Source organism: Emys orbicularis, chromosome 19 (assembly GCF_028017835.1).
Source record: "Emys orbicularis isolate rEmyOrb1 chromosome 19, rEmyOrb1.hap1, whole genome shotgun sequence".
Classification (NCBI taxonomy): Eukaryota; Metazoa; Chordata; order Testudines; family Emydidae; genus Emys; species Emys orbicularis.
In genome coordinates, this window is record NC_088701.1 from 4,287,160 (window position 1) to 4,314,958 (window position 27,799).

The 27,799-nt window shown below is 51.2% G+C and overlaps 1 pseudogene; it reads right to left on the bottom strand.

The window, feature by feature from the left end:
- Nucleotides 1-27,799, bottom strand: part of LOC135891780 (complement C3-like) — a 91,691-nt pseudogene that overhangs the window by 62,967 nt on the left and 925 nt on the right.

A 27,799-nucleotide genomic window follows, 5' to 3' on the forward strand; every position in this document is an offset into this window, starting at 1 on the left:
GTGCAGTGCTGATTTCAGTGTCTGTCTTTCTGCAGCTGGGCATGTCCCTACCTGTGTCTGTGCTGGAGGAGGCTTGAGAGGGCCTGGCTCAGCAGGACAGTGTAAGGGAGCCCAGGCTGGTGGAACAGGCAGGCTCAGTGATACCCCAATACATCAGGTGGCACCCTGGAGGGGGGAGCAACCCGTCACACCAGGTTTACCCCAGAGCGAATGAGGTAAGAATCTGGCCTGCAGCCTTTAAGATCTGCAGAACCCTAAGCAGATAGGGCTTTATGCATCTAAATCAACACCTTGAACTGCACTCGGCACCGGTCTGGAACACCCCGGGAATAAAGCACTTGGCTGTGCACTTATTGCTGATGCTCACCAGATTCTGTCAAAACGGTGACAGAGACGTAGAGCGAGTGGCCAACCAGTTCATTGAGGTTGGGAAACCGAGCCTGCAGCATCTCTCTGGTCAGCGTTGCTTCCCCGTCTCCATCTTCTATCTAGAAAGGGAGAGGGAGTTTCATGACCTCACCCATGCAGTTTCCCAGGAGGCGTGAATCCCTCTCCCCCCCGCCACAGCCGAGAACAGGAATTACCAAGATTCTCTTGAGAGACTGCGGGATACTCCTCTTCTCATCATCCACCTTCACCCCAAAGAGGACAAAGGCATTGCCATCAAGTTTTTTCCCATATAGGTACCTAGAGGAGATAAGGATGGGTAAGAGGAGCCACAAGAAAACCTATTGCTGAATATTATGGCCTCGTGCCACCATTCTCCTCTATAGGCCCAGCTCCTTGGTTGGTCTATATCTCCCATGATCCAGCATGGTAAGGAGAAGTGGACCATCATGGCTATGGTGCATTATGGGAGTTCAAGTTCAGCTGGCAAGCCCAGCCTATGGAGAAGAATAGAAGAATGAAGCACCCGAATGGCAACTCCCATGAGGCACCGCACCAACATTTCTGAATCACAAGGTTTTCGGACAATTTTTTTTTCCATTTTTGGACATTGGTTTTTGGATGAAAAAAAACAAACAGAATTTTCCATGGAAAAAGGACGCTCTTCATGAAAAAAACCATTTTTTCCACATTTAGTGGAAAACATTCCCAAAGTGATGCAAGATTTTGGTTTCTTTCTGCACTAAAACCTGTGGTTGCTACCCCAGTCAGCTGATCCCTTCCACCCTCTCACAGACCCACCTCGCAGTGATAGAAACCGTGAAGTTTTCATTGCTATCGATGTATAAAAACTTCTCAGACGGTTCCAATATAACTTCGAAACTCGGCAACACTGGAGAAACGAGAGGGGAAGAGGAGAACATTGAGCCTGTAGGACAGGGTGGGTTGCCAGCAAAGCCAAGCCGAATGGAGAGTCTGCTCCAAGATGGTGTCAGGAGAGTAGAGACAGACCCGCTCCCTGAGCCTGGGCGCGGTGGGTGCTGGATTCTTACCGTATTCCTTAACATCAAATTGCGCACTGAAGGTCTGCTGAGGGGAGTCTTCATACCTGGCCGTGATCTTCCAGGTTCCCAGACTGGAGGAAGGAAATAAGAAGGAACATTGAATGCACTTAACACACACATTTCGCAAGGCCCACCTGGCTCACTTGTTTCTCCAGTAATTTTATCGGGTCCTGAAGCTAAATCTGAGCCATACATGGAACTCAAGCCATCTTGAGGGAACCACAGGGAACCTCAGACAAGTCATTTTTTGCTGCACCTAGATGTTTTCATGAACCAGAACTAGAGGTAGGGACTTGGAACAAAACCTCAACCTTTGGCCAGCAAGGTTTGGGAAGTTTGGATCTAAACTTTGTGGCTGGCACTTGTTTCTACAGTCTGCGTGGACCAAAACTCTCAATCCAAACAACCCCAAACGTAAGGAAACTCCGATCCATACCAAAATCAGGCCCCTCGCTCACCAGCTCTGTCATAAACATACAGCTAAGGGTAGCATAAAATCCCTCTTTACCCTGTAAAGGGTTAATTCCTCTTTTACCTGTAAAGGGTTAAGAAGCTTAGATAACCTGGTTGGCACCTGACCAAAAGGACCAATAAGGGGAGAAGATACTTTCAAATCTGTGGGGGAAGGTTTTTGTTTTGTGTCTTTGTTTGGTTCTCTTCGAGTCAGCAAGGAACCAGGGCAGGAAAAATACATCTCCTTAAGCAGGGGTTCTCAAACTGGGGGTCGGGACCCCTCAGGGGGTCATGAGGTTATTACATGGGGGGTCATGAACTGTCAGCCTCCACCCCAAACCTCGCTTTGCCTCCAGCATTTATAATGGTGTTAAATATATTAAAAAGTGTTTTTAATTTATAAGGGGGGGGGGTTGCACTCAGAGGCTTGCTGTGTGAAAGGGGTCACCAGTACAAAAGTTTGAGAACCACTGTCCTTAAGCATATCTGGACTAAGCATTTAGTATTGCAGAAATAATAAGCAATAGCAAAGAAATGTGTTAGATTATCTTTTGTTTTAGCTTGTGAATTTTCCCTGTGCTAAGAGGGAGGTGTATCCCTGTTTTTGTAACTTTAAAGTCTGGCCTAGAGGGGAAATCCTCTGTGTTTTTGAAACTTTTGTTACTCTGTAAAGTACTTACCATCCCAATTTTACAGAGGTGATTCTTTTACCTTTTCTTTAATTAAAATTCTTCTTTGGAAAACCCGATTGATTTTTCATTGTTCTTAAGATCCAAGGGTTTGGGTCAATGTTCACCTGTACCAATTGGTGAGGATATTATTCTCAAGCCTTCCCCAGGAAAGGGGGTGCAGGGCTTGGGGGAATAGAACTCCAAGTGGTCCTTTCCACGATGCTTTGTCTAAATCACTTGGTGGGGGTATCATACTGTTCAAGGACAAGGTGGAACTTGTGCCTTGGGAAAATTTTAACCTAAGCTGGTAAAAATAAGTGTAGGAGGTCTTTCATGCAGGTCTCCACATCTGTACCCCAGAGTTGAGAGTGGGGAAGGAACCCTGACAAGCTCACTAATGTAATTTTCAGAGTAGTTGAGCATTCATAAATCCAGCTGAATGGGAGGTAGGGTGCTCAGCACTTTTGAAAAACAGGCCAACAGGGCCTGATCCTGCCTTCACATACTCTGGAATAAATCAGGAGTAATGGCAAGGAAGTCAGTGCAGCTTCATTCTGGTGTCTGCGTAGACTTGGAAGGATTAGATTTTTATCCATACGTGTCATTGATTTCACTGTAGCACACGCATACTGACAAAAACACATTTACATCGATAATATCGAAATTTACAGATAGGCAAAGCAAGAAAAATGCGGCTTGAGAACTTACTACAGTTTGATTTAAGTCTTTATACTTTGTGTATTTGGACATACGATGTTGACAATTTGTGTTTTAATGGTTATAAAGCTTTCGCTTTTTGAATCTCAGTGTCTACTGTCATTAAATAATTATTGTCAGACCCCATGTGACGTTATTGATATAATCGGGGACCATCTAGATCATTATTGCAACCAAGGTCCTGTAGTGGCACCCAAATCTTGTATAAACGGGGTCAAATGGGGTGTCTAAGACAAGGTTATGGTTTGCTGGTTAGGATTATGCTGTCTATATGTGTGTATCAATTTTGTAGTTGAAGTTATGAATATTGGCTCTATACTGTCTATATTTCAAACTTATGCTATGCTTCTGGGTGACATCCCGGACAAGCTGGTGTTAGCTCTGCCTAGCCTGCTTGATGGCCCATTAAGGACCATCAGCTATACAATGAACCCATAGAGAGAAGGCGAATATGCCTTGAGACTCAGCAAAGTATGCAGGAACTAGCCCATGTGACTCCAGACTCCATTTTGCTGTAATTTTCCACAGTGAGAACAAAGAGGTGTTCTTACACCTGGAAAAGACTATATAAGGCTGATGCCTCTTCTCCATTTTGTCTTCAATCCTGCTTCTTATCTCTGGAGGGACTTCGCTACAAACAGAAGCTCTACACCAAGGACTGATGACCCATCCCAGCTGGGGATGTTCCAGAGACTTGATTTGAACCTGCAGTTTATTCTATCTCTGCTGCAAGCCTGATCCAAGAACTGTGCCATTTCTGTATGTAATTGATCCCATTTAACCAATTCTAACTCTCATCTATAACTTTTTCCTTTTATGAATAAACCTTTAGATTTTAGATTCTAAAGGATTGGCAACAGCGTGATTTGTGGGTAAGATCTGATTTGTATATTGACCTGGGTCTGGGGCTTGGTCCTTTGGGATCAGGAGAACCTTTTTTCTTTTATTGGGGTATTGGTTTTCATAACCATTTGTCCCCATAACAAGTGGCACTGGTGGTGATACTGGGAAACTGGAGTGTCTTAGGGAATTGCTTGTGTGACTTGTGATTAACCAGTGGGGTGAGACCGAAGTCCTCTTTGTCTGGCTGGTTTGGTTTGCCTTAGAGGCGGAAAACCCCCAACCTTGGGCTGTAACTGCCCTGTTTTTAGCAATTTGTCCTGAATTGGCACTCTCAGTTGGGTCCCGCCAGAGCCGCATCATCACACCCCACCACCATTGTCTGGCCCCCCATGTTTTCACCCACCTGTGAACATTTAAAGTGCTAAAACTCAGAATGGGGGACAATAAAAACCCATAATTTAATTTTGGGCAACTGAGCATTTGAAGTGATTGAAACTGGAAAAAAAGGCTTACAAATAAACATGATTATCCATCGAAACTATAACAAATACCAATCAAGTTATGCCAAGACTGGGTATGTGGCAGGAGAGTTTGTTTTCTCCACGTCACTTGGAAATGCCTGTAGGAGATGATCTAGCTGATGGGCCACACACAGTAACTAGCTCCACATCATCTCTTCTGCTTCCCTGCCCAACTCCTGCAAAGCTCTGTTCTGTTCAGGCATAGTAACATCGGGGCAATTTACCTGACAATCTCCGGCAAGATGTGGTTCAGAGAGGAGATGCCTGATATGAAGATGGGAATCCGCTTGACAATAATGGACTCAGGGGTCTGGAAAGGAAACAAGTTGAGAGTTTAGGGAGAAAAATGCTGTCAATTGCTCTTAACAACATCATCTGCCACGTTTACATTCCTGGGCCAGTGGAGAGTTCTCCATACTTCCAACAATAGCATGTAACAATCTGGACTCCACTGATTTGTTGGAATTTCTTAATTCCCCAGAGACACTGGAAAAACCGACTAATCTCTCCTGACCTTCTGAGATGGCTCAGCGAAGCCAGCAAAGAAGTCTAAGAAGAGTGAAGAGCCTCCACGGCAGAAACTTGCAGACGCCAGCTTAACCCTGAGCTATCTGCAAACCTTGGAGCTGCCCCAAGGGCTGCGTCGCTCTGCCAGCCACAGCTGCTCCCCATCGCAAGGCCCCAGCTGGTTATGCTGCTGCTCAGGGCAGAGTGTCAAAGAAAGGGGAAACTGAGTCAAAGAGGAACTGAAGGGACAGATGTGTTCTCTCCACTCCCAGCTGGCTGAGGTGAGGAAACGCCCAGGGGATTATTGCCCAGGGGATTGCAGCTGATTTACTTTATTTTATGGACCAAAAAGCCCAGTGGAAAGGGCCTTAACAGAACTAACGCCTGGAGCTATAAGCCCTGTTCCTGCCACCACTTTACACGTCCTTCAAAGGGCTCCTTGCAGGGGCTCCTTGTCTTCAGCCTTCCCAGACAAGCACCTGCCTGGCTCTTCCCAAAGAACTCCATGCAACTTTCCTCAAGCGTTAACACTGTTGCAGAGTCTCCTCAGTCACAATAAATTGCTGCGCGTTACCCAGACAAGTGGCTAAACCCACCTATTCCCCCACGGGCTCACTCAGAACAGCGACCTCACCTCAAACTCCACGATCACTATCTTATTCACTGGTTCCAGTTTGTGACCCACAGTGAAGATCCGGTAGAGGACTGAGAAAGTTAAGAGAGAAGAGAGGGATGTCGTTAACTGATAGACACCTTGGCCCAGATCCTCCAAGCTACTTAGGTGTCTAAGTCTGATTGAAACCAACGGGAGTTCGGTGCCTAACTCCACGGAGGATCTGAGCCATCAGCCCCCATCAGGGTTGTTTCACGATAGCCTCTTTCTACAGTCGGAGATCTCCATGGCTTTTTTCTTTAGGGCGTTGTCTTGCTTTTCTCCCCTGTCGCTAAGTACCAGGTGGGCGGGCTTTGTCATTGCAGGGACATGTCCTGCTCTGAATGGGCTGGGATTAGCAGACCCTATTTCACACAGCCTTTGGGACGGCCGTCAGATGGGGACATGTATCTTGGTACAAGATGGAGCAGAACCAGTCACTGGATTTGAAAAGTTCCATCACCCATTCGCAATCCCATGGCCCACCCAGTCTTTCAGTATCTAACACTCAATGGGACATCCCACCTAGGACAATGGTGAAGGGTGAAATATTGCAAATTGGTGGTGGCAGAGTCTCTGCTCCAATTCTCCTCTGTCTTCAGCCAGACAACAAGCAAAGCAATATGCACAGGATGGACCCCGCAGTCCTGCTGTAGATATGGCATGACATCAGGAGCTCCCACCCCTTCCCATTAGAAGAGACCAGGGGAAGGCAGTACCTGTAGACCCGGGTGTATAGATGGTTTTATCTGTCTGGATAAAGATGTATCCACTGTGGAAATGGACCAGAACCACTTTCTCCAGAGTTTGCTGAGGGAACGTAGCCTTGACCACAACATACTGGGTTTTTTTTGAATCTTTCTTTATGTGTTTGGTGGGAACCTGCATGAGAAGAAGAGCATGATGAGTTCTTCCTGCTTTTACTCACCACCACAAGGGATGCTCTATGCAAAAGACCTTTGCAGTGTTAACAACGGTTAAGTTATACATGGAAAGAAATCATGGTCTTTTACTAACCCGCTCTACATGCAGTTCCTCCAGCAGCTTATACAGCTGCGAGAAGATGGTGGGTCTCCTCATTGGGGAATACCCCAGGTGGAGGGGGATTCCCAGGATGGCACCGAGTCAGCATAGGTCACCACCAGTGAGTCAGGCCAGACCATTTGGACGGCCCAGTACCCATTGTCCGGTCACCTCCTGTTATATGGAATGTTTGTTAACCAAAGGGCATCCCATGGGTGCCCTGCTGAAGTCAGTTCTACTGCACTGATGTGCTCCCGACTATTCCTGCTGTGCTCCCCTAAGACTGTAACATCTTGGAGACCTTCCCTCTGTCCCCCCAACTCTCCATTCCCGGCCAGGACTTTGGATCAACTCACAACGAGAATCCTGCTCCACCAGCGAACCCCACCCAGAAATGATGCTGTGCCCAGCGCAGACTAGGGACAGGACTTGGCAAGCTCTGAGCAAGTTTCCCAGGCAGTGCAAAAACGAGCCATAGTGCATATGGTTATGTACCTGACCTCAGAACCTCGGTGCATTGAATGAAGAAAGGGCAGTTACCTGTTCCGTAACTGGCGTTCTTCGAGATGTGTTGCTCCTGTCTACTCCACAGTAGGTGTGTGTGCTCGCCACATGCACCGGTGCCGGAAGTTTTTCCCTTAGCAGCATCCGTAGTGGGGGAGCACCACTGTGACCCCTGGAGTGGCGCCGAAATATCGCGCCATAAAGGGGGCTGCGGGCTCCCCCCACCCTCAGTTCCTTCTTGCCAGACAACTCCGACAGAGGGGAAGGAGGGTGGGATGTGGAATAGACAGGAGCAACACATCTTGAAGAACGCCAGTTACGGAACAGGAAACTGTCCTTTCTTCTTCGAGTGATTGCTCCTGTGTATTCCCCAGTAGGTGACTCCAAGCTATACCTAACGGAGGTGGGTAGGAGTTCTAAATGATAAGTTTACGGGTTATCCGGGCGGAGCACCGCCCTACCAAACCCGGCGTCATCCCTTTCTTGGGAGACGATTGCATAGTGCGATGAAAAAGTGTGGACAGAGGACCATGTAGCAGCCCTGCAGATGTCCTGAATAGGGACATGAGCCACATAGGCTGCAGACGAGGCCTGGGCTCTCGTCGAGTGCGCCTTGACAATAGGAGGTGGGGGAACCCCAGCTAGGTCATAACACGTGCGTATGCACGAGGTGATCCAGAGGGAGATCCGCTGGGTGGAAACCGGTTGCCCTCTCATGCGCTCGGCCGTAGCAATGAAAAGCTGAGGGGATTTCCGGAATGGCCTCGTTCGGTCTAAGTAAAAGGCCAGTGCCCTATGCACATCTAGCATGTGAAGGCGTTGTTCCTCATTGGAGGAATGGGGCTTAGGACACAGGACTGGCAGGAAAATGTCCTGGTCCATATGAAACGCCGAGACCACCTTCGGTAGGAAGGCCGGGTGCGGACGAAGCTGGACCTTCCCCTTATGGAAGACAGTGTATGGGGGATCCGAGGTGAGCGCCCTAAGCTCCGACACCCTGCGGGCTGAGGTGATAGCCACCAAAAACGCCACTTTCTCAGATAAGTGGGACCAGGAGCACGTGGCCAGGGGCTCAAAGGGTGGCCCTGTGAGGCGTGACAGTACCAGGTTCAGGTCCCACGGTGGGACCGGGGGTCTAGCATAAGGGAACGCTCTGTCCAAACCCTTTAAAAACCTGGAAGTCATATGGTGGGAGAACACAGACTGTCCCGCCACCGGAGGGTGGAAGGCTGAGATGGCCGCCAGGTGCACCCTGATCGAGGAGGGGGCCAGCCCTTGGGTCCTAAGGGACAGGAGGTAGTCCAGGATCAGCTGGAGCGGAGCAGACGCGGGGGAGGAACCTCTCTCCCTCGCCCATATGGAGAACCAATACCACTTAGCCAGGTAGGACCTCCATGTGGACGGCTTCCTGCTCTCAAGCAGGACCCATCTAACAGCCTCGGTACACTCCCCCCCTCCGCATCTAGCCACAGAGCAGCCACGCTGTCAGGTGGAGCGGGGCCAGGTTGGAATGGAGGAGACGACCTCCCTCCTGGGAGAGGAGGTCCGGGCGGAGCGGCAGCCTGCAAGGGGGGGCCAACAGTTGCAGTAGGGTCCCATACCAGTGTTGACGGGCCCAATCCGGGGCTATCAAGATAATCCTTGCCCCGTCTGACTTCACCTTCTGTAGGACCCTGCCTATGAGGGGGAAGGGCGGGAAGGCGTACATCAGGGGCCCCGACCAAGTGAGCAGGAATGCGTCCATCATGGCCCCATCGCCCTCTCCCACCCTGGAGCAGAACCTGGGACACAGGCGATTTTGGCCGGTGGCGAACAGGTCCACCTGGGGAGCACCCCACTGTAGGAAGATCCACTCTGCTACCTCCTTGTGAAGGGACCACTCGTGTTGATGTGAGAACACCCTGCACAGGCGATCTGCGAGCGTGTTACTCTCGCCGGGTAGGTGGAACGCTCGGAGGAGGATGTTGTGGGCTATACAGAACTCCCACAGGAGCTGGGCTTCCTGGCATAAGGCCTTGGAGCGCGTGCCCCCTTGCCTGTTGATGTAATACATAGCGGTGGTATTGTCCGTGAGGACTCTGACCACTTGCCCCTGTAAGCGCTGGCAAAAAGCCACGCAGGCCAGGCGCACTGCCCTGAGTTCCCTGACATTTATGTGCAGGGTCAGTTCATCGGGTGACCACATACCCTGGGTCCTGAAGTCCCCCACATGGGCTCCCCAGCCCAGGTCCGAGGCATCCAACACTAGATCTAGCGACGGAGAGGCTCTCGGAAGGGGATACCCCAGAGCATGTTGCTCGGAAGGGACCACCATTGTACGTATGCCACCACCGTTGGCGGCACTGTGACGATCTTGTCCAGGCCGTCCCTGGCCTGGGAGTACCGGGAGGCTAACCAGAGTTGGAGGGGCCGCATCCGGAGCCTGGCATGTCACACCACCGAGGTGCATGCGGCCATGTGGCCGAGGATTTGAAGGCACACCCAAGCCATGGTCACCGGGAAGGCCGTGACCGAGGCGATAAGGCCTTTGAGCGCTCGAACCTGTCCCTTGTAAGGGAGGCCATGGCCGCCCGGGAATCTAACAGTGCTTCTATGAATTCTATGCGCTGGACCGGTACTAACGTGGATTTTTCCTCGTTTACCACTAGGCCTAGAGCTGAGCAGGTGCATAGCAGGAAGGTTATCTGCTGCTGCACTTGGGACCAGGACTTGCCCTTGAGCAGCCAGTCGTCCAGGTAGGGAAAGATCTGCAGCCCTCTCCTCCTGAGGTGGGCCGCTACCACCGCTATACATTTGGTGAAGACCCTGGGGGCCATCGAGAGGCCAAAGGGGAGGACCGTAAACTGGAAGTGGTCCTGACCCACCAGGAAACGGAGGAAGCGCCTGTGACCCTCGAAAATGTGGATGTGGAAGTAGGCATCCTGGAGGTCCAGCGCTGCAAACCAATCCCCCGGGTCTAGGGAGGGAATAATAGAGGCTAGGGACACCATGCGGAATTTGCAGCGAGCCAAGAACTGGTTGAGCTTCCGCAGGTGGAGGATGGGCCGAAGCCCGCCCGTCGCCTTCGGGATGAGGAAATACCTGGAATAGAATCCCTTGCCCTGGAATTCCCAAGGTACCCTCTCCACGGCTCCCAGGGAGAGGAGGCGCTGTACCTCCTGATCTAGGAGGAGCGCATGTTCCGGGTCCTCCACTGACTCCCTGGCCGGAGGGCAACTGGGAGGGGGCAAAAGAAACTGCAACCTGTACCCCAGGGATATAGTGTTGTGGACCCAGCAGTCCGTAGTAATACGGAACCATTGCAGACTGAAGGCAGGTAAACGATTGGCAAACCTGAACTTTATTAACTGGGGGGGGGGGGTTAACCTGGCAACCAGCCCAGCGACCCCCCACAAGCAGTCAAAAACGCCGCTTCCCTGGACTCCTGGCCTTAGAGGGCCCCGGACGAGGGGCCAAATGGGATTGGCGTTGTGACTAGCGCCTCTGCTCCCACTGCTTCTTAGGCGGGGGCTCATATCTGCCCCGAGCCTGTGGACCGGAGGTGTGAGGCCTGGGCTTGTCCTTGGCCAGCGGGACGTATAGGCCCAGCGTCTGCAGGGTGGTACGGGAGTCTTTCATCCCGTGCAGATGGGTGTCTGTTTGATCAGCAAACAGGGCCCGACCGTCGAATGGAAGGTCCTGCATGATCGACTGGGACTCAGACGATAGTCCAGAGAGCGAAAGCCAGGACGCCCTTCTCATGGAGACCGCTGCGGCCATCGAACGAGCGGTCGTGTCCGCAACATCAGAGGCCGCCTGGAGCGCTGCTTTAGCCGCCGCCGTACCTTCATCAACCAGATCCCGGAACTCCTTCCTGTCCTTCTCGTGGAGGGAGGGCTCGAACTTGGGAAGGGATCCCCACAGGTTAAAATCATATCTGCTCAAGAGTGCCTGGTGGTTGGCCACTCTGAGCTGAAAACTTGCAGATGAATAAACCTTTCTCCCAAAGGAATCCAGCCTGCGAGCATCTTTGTCCTTAGGGGTGGGAGCGGGTTGGCCGTGTCTCTCCCGGTGGTTAACGGACTCCACCACTAGGGAGTTCAGAGCTGGGTGAGAGTAGAGATACTCGTGTCCCTTTGTGGGCACAAAGTACTTCCGCTCGGCCTTTTTGGAAATAGGACCGAGGGATACAGGGGTCTGCCAGAGGCCAGTAGTGATATTGGCCACCCCCTGGTGGAGCGGGAGGGCCATGCGCCCCGGCGTCAAGGAGGTAAGGACATTGAACAACGTGTCCGATGGTTCCTCCATCTCCTCAGCCTGGAGCTGGAGGTTTGATGCTACCCTCCTGAGAAGCTCCTGGTGGGCCTTGAAATCCTCCTGAGAGACCGGAGGAAGGGCAGCCACAGAGTCATCCGGTGCCAAGGAGGTCGGTGCCGCGGTGTCATCGGCACCTGGCGGTACCGGTAGCTTGACGTCCTGACCCTGGGCCCGAGTCGGTGCCGGAGGGTCGGTGCCCACTGCCTCATCCCGGTGCCGAGGCGGTGACATCGGCTGGGCTTGGGACGCTCCCACCACGGAGCGGGGTCCCGGCGGTGCCGGTGCCTGGGGCCACGGTGCCCACTGGCACCACTGTCCCTGCCAGGGAACGGCCTGGCCCTGGGACGCAAGGGGGCCCGGAAGGGCCGGCTGGTCTTGCGGTACGAGCGGCTGGAGGACGGGCAGCTGCGTACCGAGGCGGAGGTCCAGGACGAACGCACGGTGCCGTACGAACGGCTGGAGTGGTCCCAAACATGACGTCTCCGGCCCCTGGAGGAGGACAGGTAGGAGTCAGGAGTGCTGTCTCTATTCCCTCCGGCGCCCAAGACTACGACGCTTCGGTGCCTGGGATTCCCGTGACAAACTCCGAGCATGGCGCTTTCCACGGCGGGTGCCGGAGTATGAACGTCGGTGCCGACGACGACGAGACCTGTCCCTGCGGTTAAGGCTTGAAGAGGAGCGGCAACGTCTTTTAGTGCCACCCCTACGGTCTCCCGGAGAGGAGGAGGTAAGCTCACTCACAGACGACCCTGCTCGCGGCGTGGAGGCGCGCCTTGGTCCGTGGCTCGGTCCTTCGACTCAGGACGGAGCCTCAACCTCGGAGACGTCAGGAGAAGGTTGATGGGCACTCAGCGGTGGCTTCCCATGGGATCAGGGGCCCGACTGAGGCGGCGCTCCCGGCACCGGAAGCGTCATGATGTCGCACACGGCCTGAGCTGCCTCCAGCGTCGAAGGCATTCTCACCTCTGGCGAGGCGCGCGTGGACAGCACCGGACTACTCCGCTCCACCCGAATCAGAGGTCTCGGTCCCGATGGGGATCGTGGGCTGCCCAACGCGGGTCTGGCCTCACCCCGTTCTTTCTCCCGGCGCCGCTGAGTCTTCCCTTGCTTCTTAGAAGGGGAGCGGTGCCGGCTCGTCGACGGCGCCTTGCTGCACACCGACGACGTGGTACTGGGCGCGGAATCAGGACGGCGCACCGGAGGCGCTTCGCTACGCGCTGAAGACGAGGTGCCCGGCGTGGGGTCGGCTCGACGCGCCGGTGCCGGGGCCAAGGCTGACTCCATTAGGAGAGCTCGGAGTCGGATCTCACGCTCCTTCTTTGTTCGCGGCTTGAAGGAGTGGCAAATTTTACACTTCTCACTAATGTGAGCCTCGCCCAGACAGCAAAGACACTGACTGTGTGGATCGCTTCTGGGCATAGAGTTGCGACAAGAGTCGCATGACTTGAAGCCTGGGCCACGGGGCATGCCCCGAGCCAGGCACCAACGAAAGAAAGTTCAGCAAGAAAGTTCAGTGAGACTGGACACCACTAAGGCTATAAACGCTGCAGCCAAGGCTGGAGCACAAAGTTCCGACTACCTTCACTGGCTGCAAGAAGGAACTGAGGGTGGGGGAAGCACGCAGCCCCCTTTATGGCGCGATATGTCAGCGCCACTCCAGGGGTCGCAGTGGTGCTCCACCACTACAGATGCTGCTAAGGGAAAAACTTCCGGCACCAGTGCACGTGGCGAGCGTGCACACCTACTGTGGAATACACAGGAGCAATCACTCGAAGAAGAAGCTCCCAAGTCAGCTGAGACACCAATAATTGGCTTTGACGTGTTAACAGGAATTAAGACCAAAGTATTCACCAAAACTCTTGTGACTTTAACCATTTCATTGTCGTCTTTTTTTTTTATTATTTGCAATGGAAAATGCCAAAAAATGAACAAAATCATGTCATTTGCATGTTTTGTTCAGTACAGGTTCTTGTACCGACCCCACCACCGCAATACCTGAGTATCTAGTCGTGTTTTAAGCAACGGAACTACTATCTGTCCAATGTGGTTTGATGTTAGATCTCACTGTGATTCAGTTTATCTATTTAAGTTATTATATGGCCCCTATTACCAGGTCAGTATATTATTACCCAAGTGCCTCAACTTTAAAGCATTTACCCTCACAGCATGCCCCCTCCCTCCCGCCCAGCAAAATAAAGAAGTGCTATTATCTATATTTCACAGATGGGAAAACTGAGTAACAGAGCAATTAAGTGACTTACCCAAGGACCCAGAGAGAGTCTGTGACACAGCTGGATATCAAACCCAGGTCTTCTGAGTCCCAGGCTAGCACGCTAACCACTAGATCATCCTTCCCCTCAACATTTTCTTCTATCTCCTAATTTGGAGCACCTAGGGCAGGGGTGGCCAACCTGTGGCTCCAGAGCCACATGCGGCTCTTCAGAAGCTAATATGCGGCTCCTTGTATGGGCACCGACTCTGGGGCTGGAGCTACAGGCGCCAACTTTCCAATGTGCCGGTGGGTGCTCAGTGTTCAACCCCTGGCTCTGCCACAGGCGCTGCCCCCACTCCACCCCTTCCCGCCCCCTCCCCTGAGCCTGCCATGCCCTCGCTTCTCCCCCTCCCCCCCCCAAAGCTTTCCGCACACTATGAAACAGCTGATGGGGAGGGAAGGGGAGGTGCTGATTGGCTGGGCTACCGGTGGGTGGGAGGAGCTGGGAGCAGGGGGTAGCTGATGTGGGGCTGCTGACATATTACTGTGGCTCTTTGGCAATGTACATTGGTAAATTCTGGCTTCTTCTCAGGCTCAGGTTGGCCACCCCTGATGGTCACCTCAATTTTAGGTCCCCAACAAGAGACCCCGTGGTGCCTATCTGACTAGTTAGCTATACGTCTCCCATCACTAATAGATTCATAGATGTTACGGCCAGAAGGGACCAACATGATCAGCTAGTCTGACCTCCTGTATAACTAGGGCCCAACCAAATTCATAGTCCATTCTGGCCAATTTCATGCCCCTAGGATTTGAAAATTAGTCAATTTCATGTTCTCAGATGTTTACATCTGAAATTTCAGGGTGAGGATCCTGACCCAAAAGGGATTCATGGGGGGGGGGGGTTTGCAAACCTCTTGTAGGGGAATCATAGGATTGCCACCCTCATTTCTGCACTGCCTTCAGCTTCCTGCAGCTGCAGGAGGTTCCCGGAGATGGAGGTGGGTCTGATCTCCCCCGTGCTTCTCGGAGTGCCCCAGCTAGGGGCTCCTAGCTGCTAGTCCCGGCTGGGCTGGGGAGGGACAGGACTTCGTTTTCCCCTGCATGGCCCTCGGGGGAAGATCAGACCCATCTCTTTGTACCTCCCCTGGCTCCCAGCAGCACAGGGGAGATTGGACCCACCTACACCTTTGGCAACCTCCTGTGGCTGCAGGAAGCTCTGGAGCTGCTGCCCAGCCCTGGAGCTTCCTGCAGCCAAGGGAGGTCCCCAGAGGTGGGTCTGATCTCCCCCAGAGAGCAGCTGTGCAGGGTAACAGTAAGTCCTGTCCTTCCCCAGCCCTGAGGGGACTAATAGCTGGAGCCAGGGGCATGGTCAGAGCCCGCGGCTAGGACGCCCCCAGCCCTGCCCCTTCTCCTCTCCTCCAATAGCTAGATTTCACAGAGGAGGTCTGATTTCACGGTCCGTGATGTGTTTTTCACCAGTCTGAATTTGGTAGGGCCCTATGTATAACACAGGCCATAGACTTTCACCCAGCAATTCCAGCTCATAACTTCATGCTGGGCTAGAGTGTCTCTTTTAGAACGACATCCAACCTGGACGGGGTCTGAACGTCTCGGTATTGCAGAGTTGGGGAGTGAAAATATTGGAGGCTCCTAAAATGAGTGGGTCATTGTTGAAAATGATACCCTTTGTTTCACTGGATGACCTGAGGCTGGGGTTTTACCCACCTTTATTACGGCTGTGCCCATCATCCCATTCGAAGAGTTGAGGTTGGTTTGGACCTGGTATAGGATGCGTTTCTTAAGCGGGAAGTCATGCACGATGACTGTAACCTCGATTGGGGCATTGAGGCCATGGGCTTCCACCACAACCTTCTCTTCACTCTCCACCTGCAGGACATTGGGCGTGATCAGAGAATAGCTGTGAATGGTAAAAAGGTCGATGTGATTAATTCAGTTAGTATTTAAAACCCCATTGGCTGCGATTCCCACATCCCCAAGGAGGTTTTATACCAAGCTCGTTACCAGGGTTTATAATTTATTATTTGCTTTACAGCAGCACCTTGAAATCCCAACAGCGACTGAAGCACAGTAAGAAACAAAGAGTAAGATGATGCTGGAATCCATCATAAATCTGGTACTTTTCCATTTAGAAGGAGGGGTGGGAACCCAGAGAGACAAAAGATTCCTGCCTTGTGCCAAAGCTATAAAAGGGGGTGGAGCAGGACAAAGGGGTGACCAGTCATGAGAAACCCCCTGCTTACCACCTAAGATGTCTGCTGGACTGTACCAGGGGAAAGGATTGGGCCTAGACTAGGAGGGAGTCTAGTCCGTGATAGAAGCTTATTGGAACATCTCTGAGGGTGAGATATTACCTGTAATCAGTTTCTGAATGTATTAGGCTTAGACGCGCATGTTTTTGCTTTATTTTGCTTGGTGACTTACTTTGTTCATATGTTATTACTTGAAACCACTTAAATCCTACTTTTATACTTAATAAAATCACTTTTGTTTATTAATAAACCCAGAGTATGTGATTAATACTGGGGGAGCGAACAGCTGTGCATATCTCTATATCAGTGTTATAGACGGCAGACAATTTATGAATTTACTCTGTAGAGCCATTATACAGAGTAATATGGATTTATTTGGGGTTTGGATCCCATTGGGAATTGGGTGTCTGTGTGTTGGCGATAGGTAACCTGCTACGCTGTTTTCAGTTAAGTCTGCAGCTTTGGGGCCATGGACCAGACCTTGGGTCCGTGTTGCAGCAGGCTAGTGTGTCTGGGTCAACAAGGCAGGGTTCTGGAGTCCCAAGCTGGCAGGGAAAATGGGCTCAGAGGTAGTTTCGGCACATTAGATGACAGTCCCAAGGTGATATCTGTGACCGAAACCATCACACCAACCACGCCTGGTCACATACTCCAAAGGGCAGGACCTAGAGTTGACGCCTCCCCCACTATTTCCATCGTGCACACAGGGCCCCAGAATTATTTAATCTGGCACTGTGTGGGGTGCTCAGCAGGGGGCGCTCTCCCCCGGAAGTCAGTGCTGGCCCCAATGCCACAGTGCGGCGCTAGGGGCCGCTGTGCTGCAGGGAGCAGGGTGTGTGGCTCAGTAGAAGGAGCTCTCCCATCTGAGCTAGTGCTGACCCCAGTGCCCCTTGGAGAGGGCGATACTGTGTCCCCCTGCATTCCATCAACTGCGATCGTATGGTCTGCAGCCAGCGTGTGTGACCCTGTTACGGAGCCCTCTGGAATGTGCTGCCCTCTGCACGGCCTGACCCTGCCTAGAGAGGAGCATGCTGCGCTGGGGAATCGTCGAGCATGGGCCATGTTTACTGCTCATATGCTCCACAGGCAATACCAGGAGCATCTAAGCAGGGCGTGTGCTTGGTACCAGCCATCCACCAGAGTGCTGTCAAAATGGACCAGGTAGGCCCCTGATCTTCCTCTTAGAAATCCTAGAGATGCAGGTCAGGGTTGAGACCTGGAGTGAGCACTGCACGGTGGCTACCAAATCTCCTCTCTCCATCCTGGGGGAACCCTCCCTCCGCCTTTCCTGAAAGTTGGCCCAGGCTCAGAAACAGGTTTCATAAATCTCTGGAACCCTTTGGGGAAAGCTGCACCGAGGTCTGCATGTCTGGCCTGCAGCCCACCGTGGTGCATTCCCAGTGGGGTCTAGCTGCAAAACCCAGCCCCACATCCTGTCTGTCTATCACCCCGAAGTCTGGCATCCGGACAGCAGCTGCTCCAGCACCATGGGGAAGGTGTGAACGTGACCCAGCCTCCATAGCTGAGTTGGGTCATCCTGACAGATCAATGCATCTCTCATGCAGCTTCTGGCTTCTCACTGGCTCAGCAGGCGTTTGGCCTGGCCATAGGGGGCAGCACCAAATCAAACCAAACTACCTGTTCCTGCCTCCTCCCTTTTATCACTGCCACCCCCTGGCAACAAGATCCCTTCCCAGCTTCAGAGCCAAGCACATGGGCAATTGGTCTGGCTCTTGGCTGTTCATCTGGCCACCCCAGCACAGACATGAACAGGCCGGGAGGAGGTAACCATGCCAGGCAGCCAATCAGTCAGATGGACAATAGAAGCTTAGCCCCAGGGTCACACTCAAAGCCTGGGCCGCCCCGGGGGGGGGGGCAAGTGGGGCAATTTGCCCAGGCCCCCAGCCCCAGAAGGGCCCCCATGAGAATATAGTATTCTATAGTATTGCAACTTTTTTTTTATGGAAGGGGCCCCTGAAATTGCTTTGCCCTAGGCCCCCTGAATCCTCTGGGCGGCCCTGCTCAAAGCACTCGCCAGACATAGATCTCGCAGTACTTTACAGAGGTAGGTAAGTGTCATGATCCCCCTTTCACAGATGAGGGAGCGGCCGGCACAGAAAAGGGGAGGGACTTCCTTAAGGTCACACAGCCAGTCAGTGACTCAGCTGGGAATAGAGCCCAGCAGTTTTGACTCCTAGTCACACCACCCGGCTCTAACCACTAGACCTCATTCCCCTCCTAGAACCCAGATGTCTCCTGGATATCCTCCTCGTGAGAGCGTCAGATAGAACCAAGGAGTTCTGACTCCCATTCCCATCTTCTGGCCCCCCAGGCACATTCCCTCCAACAGCTGGAAATAGAACCCAGGAGTCCTGACTCCCACTGCAGTGCCCAAGCAGTGGACCACTGTGCTTCGGACACCCAACAGCCCTTGGAAGTGAACTGGGTTCTCGTTTGCCTCATGCACCATCAGCAATCCCCTTAGCCAGTGGAGTTACTCCAGTGTCAGTGGAGTTACTCCAGATTTGCACCAGTATACACTGAAAATAGAATTTAGCCCCACTGGGTGTCTTGGCGATGTAGACACTGAGCAAGGAGTTCAAGATGTGGCCCTATAGAACCTGATTCTGGTCTCTTTTAGGGCCTGATCCAAAGCCCACTGAAGCCAAAGGAAAGACAACCCCACTGATTTCAGTGCATTTCAGGGGGGTGCAACCCCATTGTTTTCAATGGAGTTACTCCCCGTCTATACCTGGTTCACTAAGATCAAGTGAGGCTCAAAATCCATCTTCCAAAAAAAATTCCATCCTCCAAACCCCCAAATTAGCCTTGGAACTGAGCGAGGGAGAAGAGGGTTGGACCAGGTGAGGAAGAGAATTTCTGCAGCCTGTTCCCACTCCATACACAGTAGCAGAGAAGAGAGGAAAATTGAGCTTGGTTTCCATTGGCAGCCATGTAACAAACACAGGTTAATATCCCCATCACCGTGGCAGAAGCGCGGGGTACTTACAGTTGGCTGTGAGAAACAGCCGGGAAGTAGAAAGCAAACACGGCCACCAGGCAGAGAGCAGAGCCCCCCATGGTGAGGACAGGAGGGTCAGGAGAAGTAGCTCCTCCGGGGCTATTTATCCTCAGAGTTGCCTGTAAACTGAGCCCTCGTGCACACAGCTGGGCGGGTTAGTCAGTGGGGGGAGGAGCCCAGGAAACCTGAAAAGTTCAGAACAAACGATATTTTCTTCACTCCCTTGACACAAGGGTTTATTTGTCTTTCCAAGGGGGGAGTTGGAATTAGGGACCTGAGGCTGTGGTTGTGTTTACTCCACGCCAAGGTGCTGGCCACAGATCAGAATGGAGGGGCACTGATCAATACCACAGTTCAGGCCTAGCATGGAGAGGGGAGGCTGGAAGTCAGGACTCCTGGTTTCTGCTCCCAGCTGTGAATGAGGAATAGGTTCAAATGGGTTAAAGCAGGGGGGCCTGGGAGTCAGGACAATTGGGTTATATTCCTAGCTCTGGGAGGGGAGTGGGATCTACTGGATTACAACGAGGGGGCAGGCTAAGAATCAGGACTCCTGGGTTCTGTTCCTGGCTCTGCCTTTTGACTCTGTTTTACTTTGGGCAAGTCCTGAGATGTTTCAGTAGAGAAAGGTTTCAGAGTGGTAGCCGTGTTAGTCTGCATCAGCAAAAACAATGAGGAGTACTTGTGGCACCATATAGACTAACAAAATTATTTGGGCATAAGCTTTCGTGGGCTAAAACCCACTTCATCAGATGCACTGAGTGGAAAATACAGTAGGAAGATAGCAGTACTGCTATATATATCTTCCTATGGTATTTTCCACTTCACGAAAGCTTATGCCCAAATAAATTTGTTAGTCTATAAGGTGCCACAATTACTCCTCGTTGTTTCAGTAGGGAAAGCGGTCCCAGTCCTCAAGGGAGCCCCAGAAGGGTGGATCTCTCTGTCTATCCAACTCACTTGGATTGTAAAACCTTTGGGGCAGAAACTGTCTCTTAGGCCAGGACTCCGCTACACTCTATTAGGGAATCTACGCTGCTGGTAGCAATGGTGGGAGTGCTAATAAAGACAGGGCACCAGCATGTTCAGCCACCCATCATCTACACCTGCTCTGTATGTTTGCACAGCACCTAGCACAAAGAAGGCCTTTGGGTGCTACTGTCAGGTAACATAAAACTGATCAAAGGAAATAATAATGTGGAATTAGCCTGTGGAACTCATTGCCACATGATAGTCCTGCTTCAGGACATAAGGCAATGGGTGTTAAGAGGTAATGTCCCCCCTGGGCAGGCTATAATTGTCCACAGTAGAGTTTCTTGCACCTGGCTCTGAAATGTCTGATCCAGTGTGGCAGTTCCTGTGCCCCTAAACAATACATGACGGTTGGCATCTTCAAAGCCACATAGGAGATTCAGACACATTTTAATGGCAGATGGGTATCAAAATCCCTTTGGTGGCTTTGAAGCTTGAAACAGCAATTTGCACAGGCACCGGTTAACCGATCGCTCTTCACCTGCAATAACCCTGTAATCCAGTACCTGGTCTTTTAGAGGTTAACCTCCTTGATGAACCAGACCTTCAGATCTCTGGGCCAGATCCTCCGCTGGTATGAACCCGCCTCGCCCCACTGAGATCACTCATCTCAGAGTCTGTTTTTTCCTTCCTCTGGGTAAAAGCAAACCACTGCAAACCAGGGAAGGGTTAATGGGGGAGGGCAGGTTATCAGTAGGTTTCCAGAAACATGTTTCTTTTCCTGGCAGTGGTATTTGGACAGGGCTTCAGTCTGGACAATATCCAAAGACATCCAATTGCAACATATTTACTTACAGCTAAACAGCCAACTGGGCTTACCTAACAACGGGTGTCACAAGTCGGAGCGGTGACAATGCCATATGGCTAGCGGGACCAAGGAAGGCTCAATAGAATGGGAGCGGTGAAAGTAAAAGCAACGTGGTGTCATGGCTAAGGCAGTCACCTGGGACCCAGGAAATCTGAATTCTCTTCCAGGCTCTGCCACTGACCTGCGGTGTGACCTCTAGCATTGCCTCTGGATGATGAATCTCTGGGACAGAGCCACTGCCTCTTTCTATGTGTGACCAGTGCCTAGCATGCTGGGCCCTCGAGGTGCTAATGCTATATGAATAACAAATACAGAGCTGGGCAGATGCTGCCATCATTAGCTCCATTTAAAACCCGACGGCCACATCCTCAGCTGGCGTAAACGGCCCTACTTCCATCGACTTCGTTAGAGCAATGCTGGTTTGCACCGGCCGAGGCGCTGGCCCCAAATCCGTGTGTGAGCCCAAGGCCCAAGACTTGAATCTACTGTAATAATCAGCCTCGCCCTTTGTTTTACAAGCAAGATTTTAATTTTTCCATTAGGGTGACAGGGAGCAAGTCGTGTTTGTGGCCTGGTATTAGGGTAACACCAGCTGAGATCGGGGGCCCACTGTCCTAGGTGCTGTACCTACACACAGCAAGATGCAGTCCCTGCCCCCAAAGTGTTAATTTATACACTCAGGGTCAGATCACAGGCTGGCCTCAGTGGAGTTACTGTATTGAATGAGTATTGAGTATTGAATGGAACAGGTCCTCAACTGATGTCAAGCCGTTTACCCCCACTCCCGTCAGTGGAACGACACTGATTTACACTGGCGGAGGCAATATCTGGTCCAAAAGGCACAGATTTTCACGAGACCAACTGATCATCCAGTCTGACCTCCTGCAAAGCACAGGCTATTGTATTTCACTCAGTTCCCCCTGTATTGAGCCCAATAACTGGTGACCCACTAAAGCATATACCTTCCAGAAAGGTATCCGGTCTTGATTTGGGGGTGAGTATACAATAATAATCCATAATCCACACACCAGCCTTGAAAATTTATTTTAGCAGGCGGGTAAAATGTCATTAGTTGCCCCATTATCAATGGGCAAGTAGATTTTGTGCTCTCATTAATGAATATTTGTATCACAGCAGTGCCTAGAGGCCCCAGCTGAGATCAGGGCTCTGTTGTGCCAGGCGCTGCACAGTAACTTAGTGAGGGACTGCCCCTGCCCCAGCTGAGATCAAGGCCCCGTTGTGCCAGGTGTTGCACGGATTCATGATGAGAGACTGTTTACAATCTGAATAAGGAAGACAGAGAACGGCTGGACCATGACCACTCTGCCAAGCTGTACTATACAGTAATTCTCTGACTATTCTAGGACTGGTGGGGGATGAGTGGCCCTGCAATCTTGCCCTTTCTGTCCTAACAATGACTTCCCAGCAGTGGAAAGAGGATTATTAAGATAAGAACATAAGAAGGGCCATACTGGGTCAGACCAATGGTCCTAGTCCAGTATCCTGTCTTCCAACAGTGGCCAACGCCAGGTGTTTCAAAGGGAATGAACAAAACAGGGCAATTATCAAGTGATCCATCCCCTGTCGTCCAGTCCCAGTGTCTGGCAGTCAGAGGCTTAGGGACACCCACAGCATGGGGTTACATTGCTGCTCATCTTGGCTAATTGCCTCTGATGGATCTATCCTCCATGAACTTATCTAGTTCTTTTTTTGAACCCAGTTATAGTTTTGGCCTTCACAACATCCCCTGGCAATGAGTTCCACAGGTTGCCTACATGATGTCTGAAGTACTGGTACTTCCTTTTGGTTGTTTTAAACCTGCTGCCTATTAATTTAATCGGGTGACCCCAGGTTCTTGTGTTATGTGAAGGGGTAAATAACACTTCCTTAGTCACTTTCTCCGCACCAGTCCTGATTCTATACACTTCTGTCATGTCTCTCCTTATTCAGTTCTTTTCCAAGATGAAGAGCCCCAGATTTTTCAATCTCTTCTCATATGGAAGCTTAATTCCTTAACCATTTTTGTTGCCCTTCTCTGTACCTATTCCATTTCTATTACACCTTTTTTGAGATGGGGAGACCAGCGCTGCAAGCAGAATTCAAGGGGTGTATTTCTACTTATGAAATGAAGTATTTGATTCATTTCAGCGCATACTTCTGAAAGGTCAGAAAAGGAACTACTGAAAAATGTAATTGGAAGTCAAGGGACTAGGTAGGAGGAGGAGTCCAGGCTTTTCCCAAAAACTCTTTCTGGGCCCCATTTCACAAAGCCTGCACTCATGTGCACACTAAATCACTGCTCTACAACACATCAAAACAAAGCTCTCAGTGAGATCGGAGCGATGATGAAAAGTGAAACGTGAAAACACAAAAGCTAAACAGTGCGACTTGGAAAATAGAAAGAAATGTCATAACAGTAAGTTTAGTCTGAGGCGGCCCCCAGGAACTGCAGTTTAAGATCTGCACTTTATACTATTTGCCACAAGTTGCTACAGAAAGAACGTAAAAGAAATGCAGCGTGCCCAATATGTGCGATTTGCAGAATTAGCGAGCCACCTTGTAGCTGCTGCGTGAAATATCCGGGGACTGCACGCTTCTAGGCACACTTGCTGAATTTCAGACACAGGCTTCTGGAAAATTCCACCTTTCACATTGAATAATTTAATATTAGATAGATTCAGATGAACATGGCCCTGACCCTCCAACCCACAGACAACCTGCACATGTTATTGAACAAACACATGGATGGACTGTGATTTCGGCTGTATAAAGAACTGGGTTCAATACTCGAGTGAGGAAGGATTTATTGGGCAACAGGTCCCTGCTGCAATTTTAAAACAAGGGGGAACATGAGAAGGGGAAACCTATGGGGATTTTCAGTGAAAGGCAGTGCCTTAGTACCAGGGGCTAAAAGCTGCTGTTACTGTGCTAAGAGTAAAGCTGGAAAAAACCCATTAGCTTTCAGAGGAGTAGCCATGTTAGTCTGTATCAGCAAAAACAACAAGGAGTCCTTGTGGCACTTTAGAGATTAAAAAAATTATTTGGGCATAAGCTTTTGTGGGGTATAACCCATTTCATCAGCTGCATCGAAAGCTTATGCCCAAATAAATGTGCTAGTCTGTAAGATGCCAAAACAACTCCCATTAGCTTTGCTGCATGCTTCTGATTTGCATACCAATTTATTTTGCAACTTGGTTTATTGGCATGTCATACTACTATGTTTAACTGCATGCCCCAGTATTTGCAGATCGGATTATTTGCATGCCAGTTTGCTAGCAGCTGGACGGCCTTACAGCTCACCCGCTGTTTTAGCTGTGTCAGTTGGGAAACACACAACATCTCCGGCTACTTCAGAGGTGGGCAAACCAGCGGCTTTTCCTGAACAAGTGGCGGCCCAAGTTTGAGAACCACTGCATCAGACCACACTTGCCTCTCAGTGCTGAAGCTAGAACCCAGGAGTTCTGAGTTCCAGTATACACAGCTCTCTAACCACTAACCCCATTCTCCTCCCAGTGCTGGGGATAGAACCCAGGAATTTTGAGTCCCAGTATATAAACCACGCTAACCATTAGACCCCACTCTCCTCCCAGGGCTGCTGATAGCATCCAGGAGTTCTACGTACCAGTATCCACACTGCTCTAACCATTAGACCCCATTCTCCTCCCCTTGCTGAGGACAGACCCCAGCAGTTCTAAGTCCCAGCTGAAGGTCAGGGTCCGCAAGGATTCTAAAAATTAATACTGGCCACTCCAGGCTTGTATTAAACTTCCAAGGTTACAGGTTTTCTCTGACCTTGGATTGGTAGATGCTGCCACCACCCAAGTGCAGAATCCCTTTAAGAGCCCAGGAAGGAGCACTTGGGAATTCCTTCCTGTGGGGTACCCTCAAGCCCTTTCACACCCCCCTGGGTGTGAGCTGATAAATTAAAAAAAAATCAGCTATTGCACTAGCTAATTAAACAACATGCACAAACCTCTTAAGACACAAAAAATTAATTCTGTTCTTAAAAACGGTACATTTTATTTAAAAAAAAGGGAGAAAATACATCTGGGAACTCAGGCTATTGCTAGATTTTAAAAGAGCAACTACAAGGATTAAGCACCAAGAATAGCTTTCTTGAGCTCCAGCTTAAAGGATACAAGCAAAACAAAAACTCCAGGGTTAGCACATAGGAATCCACAAGCCATAAAGAAATAAAAAGGATAAACCTAATCATGTCTCCCTAGACATTTCCTGATCTACTTACATATCTGGGGTTTTACATGAGTAGTTTCTAGGTATGATACTAATGATTTTTCATACCTGGCCCAAGCGTCTTACTGCATAGCTCTGCCCTGTCTGCCTCTCCCCAGGAGAACAACAACAGAACAGACAAAAGGGGAGTTGTTCCAATTTTAAAAAGTTCTAGCCTTCCCATTGGCTCTTTTGGCCAGGCTCCCACTCACTTCCTTTTACCTATGCATAGCAGTGAGACTTATTAACCCTTTACAGGTAGAGCAATTAGAGAACAGCTACAAAGAGGGATTTTATAGCTACTGGCTGTCCATAAAAGGGGGCTACCCCCACCCCTCTTCATTTATCACAACACCACTCTAACCATGAGCCCCCACTCTCCTCCCAGTGCTGGAGATAGAACCCAGGAGTCCTGAGTCCCAGTATACACACCACTCTAACCACTAGCAGGGCCGGCGCTTCCATTTAGGCGACCTAGGCGGTCGCCTAGGGTGCCAGGATTTGGGGGGGCGGCAATTTGGCGGCGGGGGGTCCTTCCGCGCTCCGGGTCTTCGGCGGCAATTCTGTGGCGGGTCCTTCACTCGCTCTGGGACCCGCCGCTGAAGTGCCCCGAAGACCGAGAGCGCGGAAGGACCCCCCCGCCGCAGAATTGCCTACGACGACCGGGAGCGCGGAAGGACCCCCGCCTAGGGCACCAAAAACCCTAGCGCCGCTCCTGACCACTAGACACAACTCCCCTGCCAGAGCTGGAACAGAACGCAGGAATCCTGACGCCCAGCCCTTTTGCTCTAACCTACCCCACCCCCTACCCATTTAAGATACAGAAGAGGCAACTACTGAGTTTTCTTTTTCTGGGGTTTCCTAAGAGGCCGGCATGCCCCGCACCTCATGTCCACAGAGATTACAAGGAAATTCCAACATGTTGCTACACTGGAAGGTACGAGGCACTTCCCCCACTCTCCCCCAGATACCCTCCCATTCCTGAATCCATGTCAGCTCTGGCATTGCCAGTTCCTGTCAACCCCGCACAATCCTTGATTTCTTCACTATTTACCCAGGATTGATGGGAAATAGAGGAATTTTTACTCTCAAACGTATTCAGAGATTTCTCCAAATCTGAGGTTCATCGCTTTGGTGAGGAGGATTCTGGGAACCTGTGAGCAGATGGCACCCCCAGCCTGTCCAAACACATTACACACGGCCAATTGCACTCCCTTCCTGGAAGTTGGCTTTATTAGCAAACTAATAACTATATACACCTTTACCCCAATATAACGCGACCCGATATAACACGAATTCGGATATAACATGGAAAAGCAGCTCTCTGGGGGGCGGGGCTGCGCACACCGGTGGATCAATGCGTCAGCGTGTCTGGCTCTGACACGCTGCTCTGAGTAGTGTGTTAAGGGTGCCGGGCTGGGGCTGAGAGGTTGGATAAGGGGCAGAGGGTCTGGGGGTGGGGGGTCAGGGGACAGGGAGCAGGGGGAGTTGGATGATTCGGAGGTTTTGGGGGCGGGGAGGTCAGGGGATGGGGAACGGGGGCGTTGGATAGGGTGTGGGAATCCTGGGGGTGATTAGGGCCAGGGGGTCTCTGGAGGGGGTAGTCAGGGGACAAGGAGCGGGGGGGGGGGTTGGATGGGTTGGGGGTTCCGAGGGGTCAGTCAGGGGGCGGGAAGTAGGTGGGGGTCGGACAGGGGGCGGGGCCAGGCTGTTTGGCGGGGCCAAAGCAAGTTCAATATAACGCGGTTTCACCTATAACGTGGTAAGATTTTTTGGCACCCGAGGACCGCATTATATTGGGGTAGAGGTGTACCAGGCTTCCGAGGCCAGCTTCCTTTCCCCAGGGTTGGCTGTTTCTCAGGTTCCCCGGTAGGATCGCTGTGTCCTGGGCCGCGCTGACAAGGGGCTCTGCAGACGCTGAACCCCTGTAAAACTCAGGCCTTCATAGCTTACACTGGGCACCCCCAAAAATGGAGGCATTCAGAATTGAAGGCTGCTTTTGCTATTTTGGATCTGAGCATCTTGGCTAATATCACACAGTAAGCCCATGACAGGAACAGAACCAAGTGTCCTGCCCCACCCCCTTCTTCTCTAGCCATTAAACCATACTCCCGTAGCAAGGAGTAGAACCCAGAGCCCTGACTACTCATCCTCTTCTTTAACCCATAGATCGCAGTCCCCTCTCTAAGCTAGGAGTAGAACCCAGAAGTCCTGACCCTCAGTTCCCTTCTCTAACCATTAGATAACCCTCCCCTCCCTCAGCTAGGAATAGACCACAGGCCAGTTCTACCCACTCAATCCCACTCTCCCCCCGGAGCTGGAAATAGAACCCAGGAGTCCTGACTCCTTAGTTTTGTGTCTTAACCACAAGATCATCTTTCTTCCCCTTCCTGGTGCTTCCTTGATGTAGAAGGTAAACAAGACCTTATGGCACAGACAGGTTTATCTTGGCAAGTACGATCTCTGTGGATTGTACAGAGCACAATTGTCCCACCCTGCCTCTGTGCCAGCATTTCTAAGCCCTGACTCTGCTCCCTCCCCCTCACTGCATTGCCAGGGAACGGACAGGACGTGCACGTTGTTG